The following is a 16,730-nucleotide window of genomic DNA, read 5'->3' on the forward strand; positions in this document are numbered from 1 at the left end:
GCTGCAGCCTGACCCGAGCTCAACTTTTCATCGGGCAGGCCCCATGCCCAATCTTAATGGTGACTTAGACACAAGTGGTTAAATAAGTGTCTTTTCATCAATGCGAGCAAGAGAAATATTTAATCTTATAATTTTTTCTTATTTGAGTGCTCTCAATCTCAAGATACCAAGTTTACTTTCAATGCATCGAGATAACGCTTCCACTATATTTCATCAACTTATATTTAAGTATCCTCCCTTTGCAATATAAAAAGTTGACTAGAGCTTAAAATGGTGAGTACTCTTCACATCCTTTGTGATTGTCTTTTGAGAATTATGGAAGCTTTCTTTTATCCCTTATGAGAGATTAGAACTTAGAAAATTTGCCCTTTCAGTTTATTCTTTTTATTTGTTTGCTGTTTCTGAGCTTCGCTTCTCCTCAATTTCTTAACTTTTTAGTGTTTCTCTCTCACCATATTTAACCTGGTTTGGGTCTCATAATTCAAGTTGTTTTAACTTATTTAATGATATAAAGTTGGAGGGACACTTATTTAAAAATACTCAAATTTGGTGGGGCACTTTTATATATATATATATATATATATATATATATATAAAGATAAATATTTAAGATTCTTATTTAAAAATAAGAAACTTTTAAGAGGTTGTAGGTAACTACTACACAAGTCACTATGTAGCTACACCACTGCTAAACATTGTGCACTGATAGCCATGTAAGGCAATCAGCATGATCAGGTTATATGTCGTTAACCTAAGTCGGAGTAAAACAACCAATGCATGACAGAGCGAGGACTTTTTCGTTGCAAGGGTCGAACTATAGTTTCAAATTTTTAATTGTGGCGAAAAAAGAATTTTTCAAATTTTTTATACATGTTAAAACTAAATTTTTTGAACTTTACATTTACAATTTTTAATTTTTAAAAATTTGAAGAGGGCCAAGGCCCTTGCGGCTCCCTCCCCCCTTCCCGAGCCAACGTGCCTTCAAGATAAGCTACTCATACTTCATCATTTCTCATGGTTTTGTGCACTTAAGTCACATGGATATTTAGGTAATATCTCCATGGGTGTGCCATAGCTAGTCCTTACTTAAAGTGGATACTTAATTGGATACATTTGGATACTTATTAGATCAAAGTTGATTCAAACTATTTAATCTTATTTAACTTAATTTTTTAACTCAATTTGTATTTTGTTTTTTAGAGTTATTGTTTATTAACGTGTAATATTTTTATTTGTATCACTTGTTTATTTTAATGTTGTTTTCATTTGATCTTTTATGATATTTTACACATACACAATATATATATATATATATTAACTTACCATACCATGTACCTCCATTTTCCCACATTTTCTAAAGTTACCATGCTTATATTTGTATCTTCATGCCGGTATCGATGTGACTTAATTCCGCACATTTAGTCATATTTTAGAACAATTTTGCTTGTCCTAGCCAAGCTTTTAGATGGATTGAGTGGACATGGATAATGGATCGCCAAATATTGGTCCAACCACGGTTGGTATTGGTCAATTGGATCACTTAACTGAAATGATCGACTCGGTTTGTATAAACCAGTTGCAAGATCATTTTAAGAAGCGTAGTTTTTTCGGATTTTTTTTTTCAGAATGCACCTAACTTTTTTTTTCAGCAAACCAATAAATGAAAACATACGTTTTAATGATGTTAAAAGATACACCTTACAATTGTGATATAAACCCTAGTCACAAATAACATTTTGAAGTTTCAAATGGCAATGTTTTTTTTTTATATAATATGGTGATCTTGAAAAAACGAAAAAAATATGGTTAATTTTTAAAAAATTTAAAAAATTAAAAATTAAAAAAATAAAAAAAAATAAGTGAAAAACTAATAAACAAACATCATATATTTAAAACAAATAAAAAATAGAAAATAAAAAAAAACTATTTGACATTAAAAAACTGAAATGGAAAAAGTGAAAAAAAACACGTTAAATAAAAACGCGTTTTTTTTAATGTTTTTTTTAAACGATCATTTAATTTATCAAGTTTTTATAATAAAAAAAACATGTTTTATATATACATTGTTTGCCATGAAAAAACAAAACAATTGAGGTTCTTGTGAGAGAAGATGCATGAGAGGTAAGAACTATGCTTAATTTAAAGTACCATGGATAAATAGATGATGTGGTGCCCCGAGGCGCATATTTTCAAATGGACGCGTCATGCAAATACATTGGCACTGAATCTCATCATGCAGATATATTGCGCTTCACTCAGCTTTTGTCGCCTCTTGATTCAAACTTACTGAAGTTGGTAGTCGAAAGATTAATCATTTCTTCATTCTTTCAAGTTGTTCTGTCGAATATATGTGACAAGGTTGATTCAAACTTGGTAATAAGCCTAGTTGAGATTCACAATGTTACACAGTTCCATCTTATGGATTAACCAGAAAAGTAAAAGAAAAGATAGTTACTGGCAAAAAGTCTATAGAAACAGGCATCTGATACAGGTGTTTCTGTTAACTCGAGTTCAAGATTTGATGAACATTCCTTTGGTTGCTTCTGTCGGTTGTTTCTGTAAAAAGCTTGCGACCTACCATCCTTTGCAGACTAGCTGCCAATTTAGCTCTTGGAGAAAGAGAGCAACACCAACCACGGACTACTTACTTATACAGAGAGATCGATTGCCCGGTAATCATAAGATAGTGGAACGCCACCTACCAACGCTTGATGAATTGATTTCATCCAGAGATTCTCACAACGTGGCCTGCTTGGTGGCTGTTCTTTTCAGACTATGGCACTCCAGACTTCTTGTCGTGTGATGAAGGACCCATTAAGAGGTAAGCTCCTCGTCATCAGAAAGAACAGAAAGAAATGCTTTCATCTGTTCTTAAATAGTCGTTTTCTGATCGTTGGTGGCTCAATTATGTGAAAAATCGTGCATATCCAAGTCGATGGCACCTCTCACTCTCTCTCATTGTTCTGATAAAGCAGAGAATGCAATAACCTTTACTGGTTCTTCTCTGGTAGGCGCATCCAGTAAAGCCTCAGTAGCTCGGTGATGCAGAAGCCACTAGTGGGGTGCAGGTTGTATCTTAGGAAGTGAAGCAGAGGGAGGTGTATCTGATGCCGGACAATAATAGAAACCTCCATTGTCGCAACTTTAATCATGGTATGGAGAAGTTTTTGCTCCAAATTGGAAAGAAGTTCAACCCCAGGAGGTTTTATCTGGCTCCTTTCACAGGTGATGCATAAACATGTTGCATTACTTGAAGACAATTGAGCCTTTAAGTGGATGCTCCACAAACTCTGCTTCTTTTTTGGAACTTTCCTTTCTTTTGCCATATCCTCGCGCTTGTTAGCGTCATTGATTTGCTCATCAGCCACCATTTGTTTGGAAATGGGGAGAAAGGTCATGCGTTGGATGAAAGAAGTCACTGTTATTCTACTGCAGACAATCCATCGTTCTCACCTTTCAAATCTTTCGAAAGGAGAAAGTGATCATGGATGGTCGAAGAAAGAACACCGAAGCTACTGAGGTCAGAGAGAGATACGGATTTTAGCAATTCTCTCGCGGTGTTTGTTTGGGATTGATGGAAGAGTTTCAGCGTAAGATTGATACTCCTAAAGTACTCGATAAGAAAAATTTGGTGTTTTCCGAGTGCATGTTGATCAAAAATATATTGTTCAAAACATAATGTTAGTATGAAAAGTACAATGTTTTTCTTTCAAGGAATGTAATTAAAATTTGTCTGTTAGATATAAAAGCAACATTCTTATATCATATTCACTTGGACAAGAACCTATGGTATTATCAGATTATGCGTTTGAAGAATGTATCTGGCAAACAAACATCATGTTCTTATTATCAGATACGTTATTATGGATGAGTGAAAGGATTACAACCCACTTCATCAAAATTGAAATGGAGAGATGTTGCCTTCTGCGGTGCTTTTGCTCCGGCCAGTTGCACTATGCCCCTCGAGACAATCAAATATCAAGTCCATCTTCTCAAATTATTACATCTTGCAATGTTCTTGATTGTGTAACATGGCTCACCTTTGTTTGAGTGTGGAAAACACCTTGTCCAAACCATGCACATAAACCCACATTTTCTGACTTTCTATTGTTATAAACTTTCGGTGGACAAACAAAACAAAATATTTACAAGAGGGAAAAGATCGGCATTGCTGACCTTTAACCATGAATCACAAAGGATTGACTCAACCCTTGCAGAGCCAAAAAGATCTGAAGAAAGATGTTAAGAGTTAAGCTTTACAAACAAAGTCGTGGTTAGCTATAGTATTCGATCCTTAACAAATCTACCAAGTTCACACCACCGGCTCCCTCTCATTTTGATGTTAATGTTTAACCATTCTTCATTAAGCTTTCTTCTCGTAGTTACAAATTACTTGGTTCTTAGAAAATAGAAGGGTGAAGCACCTGATTCGAGTCACGAGACGACGCTGATGGGCTGCCCGATACGCTCACAAAACGATGATTCGTCTCGGATCTCAATATTTAACGTTCAGTTTATTTGTCATTTGTAATTTCAAACTAAAAAGATGTGTTTTCTTCACCCTTTTTCCTCCAACTAGTCTTACTAATTGCCGTCATGCCGTCTGCTAGCATCAAAATATGTATAATATATAAACGGGGGCCTGATTTTTTTTTTTTTTTTTCTTTGTGAAAATCATACACCGTAGAGAATGGCTGCATACGTCACCCACTTTGCGCTTTAGACAAACACCAATTCGAGAAAACAGTATTCCATTATTTTGAAATCCACTGTTTCTCTCAAACAGTAGGGCTTGAAACTTCAGATCAGCCTCGAATCTTAGATTCGTAGTTATCATGGATAACTATTATTTTAGTTTTCTATGGGAAAATATCTGCTCCCATTGTAATCCTCATTAGCCAATACATATAAAATTATATATTGTTTTTGAATCTAAGATTTGTGTACTTCTCCATCTAAATTTGGATGAAAAAAAAAATTGGCCTTTCACAGCACATCGGGGTGTTTAATCATACCAGCATATAAAATGCATCGAACAGCCGTAATTAGATGAAAAGACCCCAAAGATTTCAGCTCCTCCCCTCCTGAATCTGACTGACATCAAATTATCTAGAAATAACGTATAGCACATGCATGAGTACCGGTGGTGGCTCTGTTGATTATAATAAAGGTGAAATCAGTTTTGCAACTTTTTATCAAAGCAGCGTAAATATTTGCATGTATATATATATTCGCGTTTCTAGCGAGATTTTTAGCATGGCTTAGCCTTGATTTGATCTGTTCATGTCGGTTTGCTCGGTGATACGTGTGTTATTACGTATCGGCCCATAGAGTTTCGCCGTTTTAGTTTTGTGAATTAAAAATAATTTAGCATTTAAAAATTAAATTTAAAATAGAAAGTAAAAACTTCCGTCAGCCTTCTGGCTTATCGGCTACGTATTAATACGTATGCACTGACAACACTCATTTTTATATATACGGCATGTATAAAGAATTTAAAAAAAAATATTGGATAAGATGAGGGTGTTTAGGTAATTGGAACAAGTAGAAACTAACTTCCTCTCTCCGGCTCTCGCCAATCGATGTATAGCGTAACTGGTTGAACTAAAAGCATGTTAATGGTAGAGTTAGGTTCGATTTGAATGTAGGCATTTGTGGTTGATGTTTCAAATAAGGGTTGTGTGACCGTAGCATGGTGAACCGCACAAGTTTAGCTAGAATTATATCATGTAAAAAAAATTAATGATCACAGTTTTAAGCATTTACCTTGACGGCGAATGTAACATTGCATATACATAAATTTTTGTCATTTTTAAAATATACAAAAATATAAATGTCATTTTTAAAATGAATAATTTTACTAATTTCTAAAATACTTCATCAAAATTAACAAATCCGTCTAACTCTTCTAAGTTTTTTGTCGCATATGTTTTCAATTGAAAAAAAAACAAAAAACTGTTAAATCTTTGACTTGAAAACGGACTCCACTCTGGCTCGATCGACTAGAACAAGCCAAAATCATTTCTGAAGGTAGATCGGAACAGAAACCCAATTCAGGCGACTCTGGTTGGGAAGACAACTCAATGGATATGGACCCCCGCTCCGGTTTTAGGAGTATCATCAGAACCGTCCGTACAGTCGGGGATTAGAGATCCAACGGCTGGGATGCTCCCAAGCCACCAAAAAACCGCTCCGGCCTTCGCTGACGGAGGGTCCGGAAAGTGGTCCCGGATGGACAGGTCACCATCTTACGTGGCATTTCAGTTCCCTCTGACGTCTATTATCATATCATGGTTGACCTTTCTTTTCTCATCCATCCAATGGTCTCCTCCCACGTCAGCGTGTGGGGGCTACATCCATCCTCGCTGCCACGCATAAATATCCCGTCTTCCCTTGCGGTTTTCACGAACCCAAACTAACTCTCTCCTTCTCTCCTCCTCCTCCTCCTCTTCTCTCTCTTTCTCTTTCTCTTATCTAGCCGACCTTCTGGCCTTATTGTTTGTTTTGGGAAACATTGCTCTTGCTGAACAGTTTTTTTCCTGTCTTTCTCATTCTCTCTCTCCCACTCTTGCTCTCTCTCTCGAAGACTCGCTCTACAGGTCGGATAAGGAGAGAAGCCATGACCAAGAGAGGGGAGAGGGAGAAATGGGCGCCGGCGCCGCCGAGGGGGTTCGGCGAGGCGATGCGGTCGTCGTTGAAGGAGACATTCTTCCCCGACGACCCTTTCCGGCAACTGGAGGGCCGGTCATTCTGCCGGAAAATGGCATTCGTGATGAAGTACTATTTCCCGATACTGGAGTGGGGGCGCAGGTACAGCATGGGGATGCTGAAGAGCGACCTCATCTCCGGCATCACAATAACCAGCCTCGCCATCCCCAGGGCATCAGCTACGCCAAGTTGGCCAACATTCCCCCCGTCGTCGGCCTCTGTGAGTAACTAGCTTTCGTAATATGCTCTCTCGCTCTTGGGACGTTTGTGAAAAGAAGGCGCACTTACTCAATCAAAATTTCTCATTCCTTCCTCTAATAACTAATAAATTTCATATTGCTCAAATAACGGAAAAGGTAAGCGTTTTGGTTCATTTTTATAATAATATTGAATTGTTTTATTTATCTGTGCTCCAGAACAAATTTATAGAAAAATTGTCAAGTGTCTTATGAATTTGCTCCTACATTTGAAGCCAATACATGTTGCCATACTGAGTTCTTGCAACGAAGAGACACACAACGCTTTCACTGTGGTTTTAATGGAAGCCAACGGAGTTTTCTCAAACATGTACGGCGGAAAATTAAATATTCTAAAATCTGAGGGGGACCATATGCAATTTTTTCACGTGACAATTTCAACCAGCAATTGACGCCCCTTCGTCATTGCCGGCGTTCATCCGTCCACGGAAACCGTCATGCTATTGCGAAAAGACTCTTCTACCCTTTTCAAAAAGAAAAAGGTTTTAAGTAGAGAACAGAAAAAAGATCACGTGGATTTTTTAAAAAAATATATATTTATTCTTTTTTAGTAAGTGTGTGGTGGCATGCACGTGCCTGTGCAGGCAAATGCCGTTAATAGTTAAATAACGTTAAATTCTAGTTAACAAATTAAAGTTGTGCAGATTCGAGTTTTGTGCCTCCGCTCGTCTATGCAATGCTGGGAAGCTCCAAGAACCTGGCCGTTGGGACCGTGGCTGCGGCTTCTCTGCTCATGTCCTCCACACTGAGTCAGGTGGCTTCGCCCACGGAGGAGCCATCCCTCTATCTCAGCCTCGTCTTCACCTCCACCTTCATCTCAGGCGTCCTCCAGGCTGCTCTCGGCATCTTCAGGTACGATCTGATCAGGTTTCAAATGAATCCGAACTGGGTTGGCTGCGAGCTTTATAAGTTCATGCCACTTTCACCCATACTTACAAATATCTTTTTAGAGTTTTAAACGACGAGGTTTTTATCGGGTATAATAAGATCAGCTTGAAAAAAATATGGTAAATTTTAAAAAATTTTAAAAAACTAAAAAGAAAGGAAATAACATAAATAAGAAACTAATAACAAACATCAAAGGATAAGTAGATTTGCAACAAATAAAAAAAAACTGTTTGACATTAAAAAACTAAAAAAACGTGAAAAATGCATTTTTTCCATTTTAAATGTTTTTTCAGAAAAGCTCACTTTTTAAGTTTTGAATGAATTTATCGTACTTTTTTGTGTTTTTTTCAAAAAAAAAAAAGACGTGTGTTTTGAGACTATGCTTTCACCCAATAAAAGGGCTGAATCCTCCATCTTTTTTTTAACCCTTCAAGACAACCAAACCTGATTTTGGTGCTTGCTTCTGCTATGCTTCAACTTAATTAACACTAGTTACATGAATTTGGATTCAAATTTAGAATTGAACCTAATAAGAGATTTGGATCCTTATAGAATCTTAAATGGGTTTTGGTTTTAGTATTAGTTGTGCACCCTCTGGCTAGCTAGAATTGTTCATTGAGCAAACTAAACAAAAAACATTTAAGAATATTGGGAAAACGGGGTTTATGTATTTCTATGATCTGCTTCTTAAAGATTGATCATATCAGGATTGTTGGAGCTCAAAGTTTAATCATGCCAATTGTTTTCCTTATTTCGCTGTGTTGGTAGGCTTGGGATATTGGTAGACTTCTTCTCGCATGCAACCGTCGTCGGATTCATGGGAGGGACGGCCATAATCATCATTCTTCAACAGCTCAAGGGCTTGCTTGGATTGGAACACTTCACTCATAAAACCAATGTTGTTTCCGTGATGCAGTCCGTCTCCTCTCAAACTCATGAGGTAGGTACATATTTCTTTCTATCTCTTCTCCTTGCTCGAGGGGCATAGCTTAGCTGGTCGGTTAAGAGGTGCCAAATGGGTCATGTCGCTTGGTCGGTTCCATTGACCTTTTCGTGACAAATATACAAAGATAATGATTTTCTTGATAACCTTAAGCGTGAATTTAAGTGCTTGAAGAATTGAAATTGTTTATTGATTTATCTCTAATTTCATCTTTATAATGCGCTACATTTTCATGTTATCCGTTTCATTTGAGAAACTGGAAGAAAATCAAGTTTCCAACCGCTTCATCTAAGTTCCTAATCTCAATTTGAAACATTATTATCTCGAAGTTTGTGACCTTGACTAAGCTTCTTCTTCCTAAATGATTTTATGTTTATTCTGTCTAGCTCAATGGTTATTTTGTGTAGATATGTACTAATTTGTTTGCTCTGTTGGCTTGCAGTGGAGATGGGAGACTGCTGTTATAGGAATCACGTTCCTTCTCTTCCTCTTAACAACACGCTACATAGTAATGATCAAGCAGAATCCATTTCTTTTTTTGGTTCAGTTTCGATAAAGTACATGTTATATCACATGGGTAGGCGGAAGCAATGCTCGTGTCCTATCTTTTGGTCCGAATCTTGAAATATTATTTTGTAAGAATTGGAAGCAAAGTGCAGACAAACTTTCATTGTTAATCACTAAAAATGAAGTAATAATCTTAGTATCAATGAGAGATTTGAAAACATGGACCATATTGAAATCCACTCCGATGATCAAAATCACTTTGTAATAGCAGTAACAACCTATTTGAATACCTTTTCCAATTTAGAACTTGAAACGGATGCATCACAGTTGTGGAGCCACATGTGGGCAGTTGCCCACACCAGCTCTTTAAAATTTTATTATTTTTACATTGAAAATTTTAATATTCACTTTTATATCTATATAGGTGCCCCTGCAGATATGAGTATTTATAAATGAATGCCCCTCGAGCCAATTTTTCTAGCTAAACCACTGATGCACCAAATGCATAGAGTGACATTCTTTACGATCATGTAGTCCGGGAAAGTTGGTGCATTCATCATCAACACCATTCTTTCCATTAGGAAATGTTTGATTTAGGTATCTAACTTTTGATTGCAATTCAAAAACAGACCTAATCACATTTCTGATTTTCTTGACAGAGATTTCACTTTTGCAGACATCTTCAAGTTGGAAAAGATTATGTGATCAATGATTTATGAAATAAATTGTTAATTAAGTTGGCAAGCTATCTGTTATGCCACATGGATACCGGGAGTACCCAAGTCGTTCGGATTTTCTGGCCATATGGATTTAATGGTTCAAACGATTTCATTTTCAAAAAAAGTTTATATAAAGTTGGCAAGCTATCTGTTATGCCCACATGGATACCGGGAGTAGCCAAGTCGTTCGGATTTTATGGCCATATGGATTTAATGGTTCAAACGATCTCATTTTCACTCGTAAGGATTGTATGATAAATCATGATAGACAATTGAAAGAAAAACAATGATAAAAATATGGACATTTTTGTCATATATATATATATATATATATATATATATATATATATATATGTATATATATATATATTACTAAAAAGCTAAAACTTCATATATGGTGGCAGTGAGAAACAAGTTGATGGCTGAGAGCACACATTTAGAAATCAAACCATGATAGTTTTCTTTTTAGTAGTTAAGAGAAAGGATGCGTATTAATAATGGTTTGGTATTGATATCTTGGAAAATGAATTGCAGAGTATAAGGAGGAAGCGATTATTTTGGATTTCAGCCATTTCTCCTTTGGCATGTGTGATACTGGGAACCACTTTCGTGTACTTCACTCATGCAGAGAAGCACGGGGTTCCAATCGTAAGTGCGCTTTTCTTAATCTTTTTCCTCCTTCCATCCAAAACACGGCATCATGAACAAATGTCCTTATGGTCACAATTTCTTCTTATATTCGTGAGTGAGCTTGTTCGAGCCAGTTCGAGTCGGGCCCGAGTTGGTTGACTTGTTGTGCTGCCTTATGCTTAAAGGGAGTGAGTTTCACCATTATTTTTCTCTAGTACAACACTTTATGTCACATGGGTATGGGGTGCAGATGCTGCTAGAAGTGCCAATGAAGGTGTAGTAATTTAAAGAGAAATAATTAACCATGGGTGTATATATATATATATAATAGTCTTATTTATTTATGTATATTTACATTTCATTTATTACAAACATTTGTTCTAGAGATATTTTAGTAGGATGTACATTTAAAGCATAACCACAAATAACGTTTCAACTATTAAACAGTGAAGTTTTTCTCGGGCATGATACGGCGACCTTGAAAAAAATGAAGAAATATGATCAATTTTTAAAAATAAAATAAAAACTAAAAATAGAGAGAAAATAAAATAAATAAGAAACTAATAACAAAAACATCAAAAGATAAGTAGATTTGCAACAAATAAAAAATAAAAATAAAAAGAATGTTTGGCATTAAAAAATGAAAAAAGTGAAAAAATGCATTAAAAATGTGTTTTTTTAATTTTTAACATTTTTTTCAAAAAAACACATTTTTTAGTTTTAAACGGTAATTTAATTTATCACATTTTTTGCGTTTTTTAAAAAAAAATCAAGTTTTTTGTGATAAGGATTTAAAGTTGTCAATTTTGATTTAATTTTGGCTCTTGTTGATGTCAGGACATGCTCCCCTTTATACAGAGTCCATTAATCAGCCAGGTTTTGCTTTTTGCAGGTTGGACAGTTGAAGAAAGGACTGAATCCCTTGTCCATATCAGAACTGAAATTCGAGTCCAAATACTTGGGTGCCACATTAACATCTGGGTTGGTAACAGGCTTTCTCGCCTTAGCGGTAAGAAAGTTTGCCTCTTATTTAACTGAATTCTGCACTTGGGTGATCCGGTGTGAGGTTGAATGGGAGATTTTTCCACTTTAATGGTCTCAATGATTTGGATCCATCTCTATGTTTGGATCTGAATTTTGATCCGGATTGCTTCTATCGGTACCTTATGTTTGAACTTTTTTCATCAACTAAAACTGAATAACAAGTAATATAAGCATTTATATACATTTAGTAAACTTTGTGTGTTATTTTACACTTCAAAAAATAACAAACTTTAGTATTCAGCACCAATATATGACCAAAAAGACATGTAATTAGTTGACGATATATATACATATATATATATATATCAAACCGAGATGGCACCGACACTAACTAACATTGGCAGCACTGAAAGGCCGGCATTATCCGGTAGGGAGGAATTCAGAGAAACTGCTGCTCAGAATGAATCATTTGCAGACTTGCCCATTCGATTAAGTACTGAATCAAGTGGCCATAAAAATTGGGTTCTCCCACACCAGGATATTATGAGTGTCGGAATCTTAGCAATTCCGATTTCGGCCGGGGTTTTAGCTATAAATCGTTCCGGTTATTTGTAGTCTGTTCTAATTGCTACTGATAATACAGGAAGGCATTGCTGTCGGAAGAAGCCTTGCCATCTTCAAGCACGAACAAATTGATGGTAATAAAGAGATGATTGCTTTTGGGATGATGAACATTGTCGGCTCCTGCGCATCTTGCTACTTGACAACAGGTTCCTCTCTCTCTCTCTCTCTCTCAGTGGCTTACAGGAATCACTAGGCAAGGACTTGCATAATGTATTTCAGGCTGAAGCCATCTCAGTAAATTGCATGTTGATGCATGTCTTTTTCAGCTGTACATATCTGCTTGATTGCACTGTTTCTTATACTAGGCCCTCTGCAACTTTTCAGGGCCATTTTCGAAATCGGCTGTGAACTACAATGCCGGTTGCAGAACGGCAGCTTCTAATGTTGTCATGGCCATCGGCATGATGCTCACGCTGCTATTTCTGACACCGCTCTTCTATTACACTCCATTGGTGGTGCTATCAGCAATCATAATTTCCGCCATGCTCGGCCTGATCAAGATAAAGGAAGCTTATCACCTCTTCCGCGTCGACAAATTCGACTTCTGCATCTGCATGTCCGCTTTCTTTGGAGTCGTCTTTGCTAGCATGGATGTAGGCCTCATGCTCTCCGTAAGTCTGCCAACCGATCTTCGCTATCGTAAATCAGTGGATCCTTAATTCTTGATCTAGACAGATTCAGTTTGTCATGTGAATGTGATGTTACACAGCAGACTGGAAATTGACAAGTTGATAATCTTCTTTTTTAAATTCTCTTTTTCCTTTACAGATTCATGAAATCAGTAAATTTAGGTTGGGCAGTTTTCATTCGCTTGCCGTAGAACACTAAAAATCTGCAGCTGAGTATGTTTAAGGGCTCACATAAATCTCATTCTTGTGAGAAATTCTCACATTGTCACAAATTCTTTTTCGAGTATAAAACGGAACTGAAAGGTTTTTCTCAGGTACAGGTATCGTTTGGCCAAGTTGATAATCTCGGGAAAATCTTGGTAAGTTTTTAAAAATTTAAAAAACTAAAAGTGAAGCGTGAAGAATGTGAAATTAAACTTCTGTCAATTAAAAAATTGAAAAAACGTGAAAATGCAAAAAATGAAAAAAGAGAGAAAAATACGCGTTTTTTTTTAAAAAAACACACACACATTTTTCCCTTTCTCGACTGACTTGTTTTTAACTTTTTTTTTTTGGTGTTTTTTTTTAATAAGACGTGTTTTCTATGACAATGCTTTAGAATAATATAAGCATGAAGTAGTGTGAGCCTTTAGAAGAACATAAAGTAAAATATTTTGTCAAAGTTTGGCCTTTGGGATGCTATAGCTGTTGTAACAGGTTGTTTTGGTGCAGAATTTTAAGACCGTGGCATTAAATTGTGTTGATAACTTTAATAGTTTTCTCTTCGTCTAGCAGGTTGGGCTCTCCATTGTAAAAGCTCTGCTCTACGTGGCTAGGCCAGGCACAGCCTTGCTGGGGCGTGTCCCGAACACAACGAGTTATGTCGATATTGAACAATACCCTTCTGCAACTATGATTCCCGGCGTCCTCATTCTGCAGCTGGGCTCGCCGGTTTACTTTGCAAACGCTGGATATCTGAGAGAAAGGCAAGTAATTGGTGGACAAAAACATGGGCACAATAACTTTGCTATTAAAATGGTAACTGGACATATTGCTTCATTAATATCATGATGTTTCACAAATGATTTTGAATCCTTGACAAACTTTAGCAGTTAATCACTTGCTTTACATTTTTTCAAAGTTAAAACTTGTTTTAGATTCTTAGAATTCTTGTCCTTGGTGTATCTAACCTTTTGTGGGTCTAAAAGTTTGTTCATTGTCCTTTATTCCTTCTTAATTTTTTAGTTTTTGTCGGTGTAGGATTTGGAGGTGGATAACTGAAGAAGAAGAACGTATATCAATCCATGGCAGAAGCGAACTAAGTTACTTAATACTTGACATTAGTGGTAAATGACAAGAACTTTAATTTATGTGCATCTGTATCTGCAGACATCAAGCTTGTAATGCATGCTATGGTGAGAATTGCAGCTGTGAAGAATGAAAATTTTGAGCAGGGTTTCATAATGCCCAGCAAAAATTCTATATCATCTGAAGGACATGTTCCTAGCAAATTAGCTTGATTATTCTGTTTTCAGTCTCAATTCCTAAAGTCAGTATGTGGCATTTGGATGTGGCTTGCATGAATATATTCATCAACTCCATCTTATATGTACCAAGGAGAGTTGGATTTCATGAATTGTATACATTAGTGCTGCTGCAATTGATACCACATGCATTCGTGCTTTTTTCTGTTTCATTCACATTTATGAACGGCAAAATTAGCTGCAGAAGAATAAGCAAACAGGTTTTGTCCTGCAGGATTAACCAGCATTGATACCAGTGGAATTGGTATGCTGATAGACTTGAAGAAAGCACTAGACATGAGGGGAATCAAGGTAAAGAACCAACCTGCAAAAGCACATCCCAACATCATTAGAACACAATATTTCCTAGCCTCTCACTTTGACATCTAGCATCTACAAACTTTCAACTTGCAACTTGTTATAACTATTTCTGCTAGCCAGCAGCATAAGAACAGATGCAAAGACCCATGTATAGTCTCGCCATTGGTAAACAGTGGCAGAGCCACATATGGGATGGTGTGGGCAGTTGCCCACCCTAGCCCCTCAGTGTTTCTTTATTTTTACATTGACATTTTCAAATATTTGTTCTGTTATATATATAGGAATGCCCCCTTGAATATGTAAATATGCGAAAGACTGTCCCTCCATAAGAATTTTCTGGCTCCACCACTGTCCATGACCAACTGCACACAAATCCTGCTACTCTTCTTATCGTTTTGCATCATAGTTCGCCACAAAAATATTAACTAAATTTCATGGTTTCCTTTGCAGCTGGTTCTTACAAGCGCGGGAAGGGAGGTCACCGAGAAGCTGTCATTGTCAAAATTTTTTGAATCTGTAGGGATTGAGTGGGTTTTCCTAACGCTTGCTGAAGCAGTAACGGAGTGCCAGTTCTTGCTAGAGCACCAAGAGAAAGGAAAACAAACAGAGGACCATGAGTATGTTGCAGTAGAGCTGATGGGACACAGAAACAGCACTTTAGCCCAAGAGTAGGCACTGATGATGCTCTTGCTTGTAGCAGAGAACGCGTGCAGTCTATCACCTGTTGATCGAATCCTTAAAGTGTTGTATTCTAAGAAACGATAACTGGTGCATGGTGAGACCATGCTTCTTGTACATAATTGTATTCAACATGAGAAAATTAAAATGGAGTTCATTTTGTTAAGACTACATAGATCAAAGTGTTACCACGTAAAGAGCCAATCCAAGTTATGTCTAATTCACTACATCATGGATCTAAATGGACATTCCAATATTCTTGATTTGGTTTAGTCCGACCCATGATGATGTTTTTTGGCTGTAAATTTCAATAGTAGTGACTCAAATACGCTGCCTCCTTCACCCCAGTAATGGCCTTAATTAATTTTATGTATCCAACAGAGGTAGATTACCCTTTTGAAATGCAGGATGATCGATCAACTCATAAGAAGAAATAAGTGAATTCATGTCTCCAACCATCTTAACCTACGTTAATTTAATCCAAATAACAACAAAATGGTGTCTAAATCATCACAAACAATATAGAACCACATAGAACGCCACTATATCGTAAGAAAGTGGGTTGTTTGTTATGTCTTTTTACCTGCGACGCCCATGATATGCGGCGCGCATAACACCCAATGTGCCGTCATGTCATAAAAGGTTTTACTAATAATCACTCAAATCCATGGTTTTATGTTTACAAATAGTGATTGACATTTGAAAAGTTAAAAATAACTGAATGACTTTATAAAATAATTAAAAAACACTTGCTTCATGAATAGAAAAACACTTTGTGAATTACTTTTTAAAGACAACCAATTATTTGTAAATTTTCAAATGCTAATAATTTGCTTATGAATACATTAAAAGTGGAGTGGTTTCTTGTGAGTTTTTCAATTTGTAATTAGTTGCACGAAGGTTCAAAGCTATTTTAAGGATTGTTGGTTAAAGTAGTATCAAAGTAGCACTCATATGAATCAAACTGATAACCAAACTTTCATCAATTTGACCAACTACATCATACTTTTTAAAGGTGCAGGTAGTTTGAAACTCTTTAACTCTAATTTAAACTCAAATTCAATTAATTGGACTCCTGTTTAAATCCAAACTTGCCTTTCAATCGCTTCAAATTTTAACAAATTTTAAAGGAAGTATAATTTTTTCTCCAAAGTAATGAATCTTGTACTTGCATTTGAAAATCTAATGCTACATTGTACATCCGAATCCGAAACTGAAAATTAGCCATTACTTGATTATTTGAGTGTTGAACTAACAAAATTGATCCGAACCCGATCCGTTTACATCTTGAGCAACGTGTCGGTGAGTCTAGCTCAGAGTCCTCTTCATGGACGGTCCAC

At 36.4% G+C, this 16,730-nt stretch overlaps 1 pseudogene; it reads left to right on the forward strand.

The window, feature by feature from the left end:
* The first annotated feature begins 6,432 nt into the window (after positions 1-6,432).
* LOC116246097 (sulfate transporter 3.1-like) lies at positions 6,433-15,517 on the forward strand (annotated as a pseudogene).
* The last annotated feature ends 1,213 nt before the right edge of the window (positions 15,518-16,730 follow it).

The sequence above is a fragment of the Nymphaea colorata genome, chromosome 1 (genome assembly GCF_008831285.2).
Source record: "Nymphaea colorata isolate Beijing-Zhang1983 chromosome 1, ASM883128v2, whole genome shotgun sequence".
Lineage (NCBI taxonomy): Eukaryota > Viridiplantae > Streptophyta > Magnoliopsida > Nymphaeales > Nymphaeaceae > Nymphaea > Nymphaea colorata.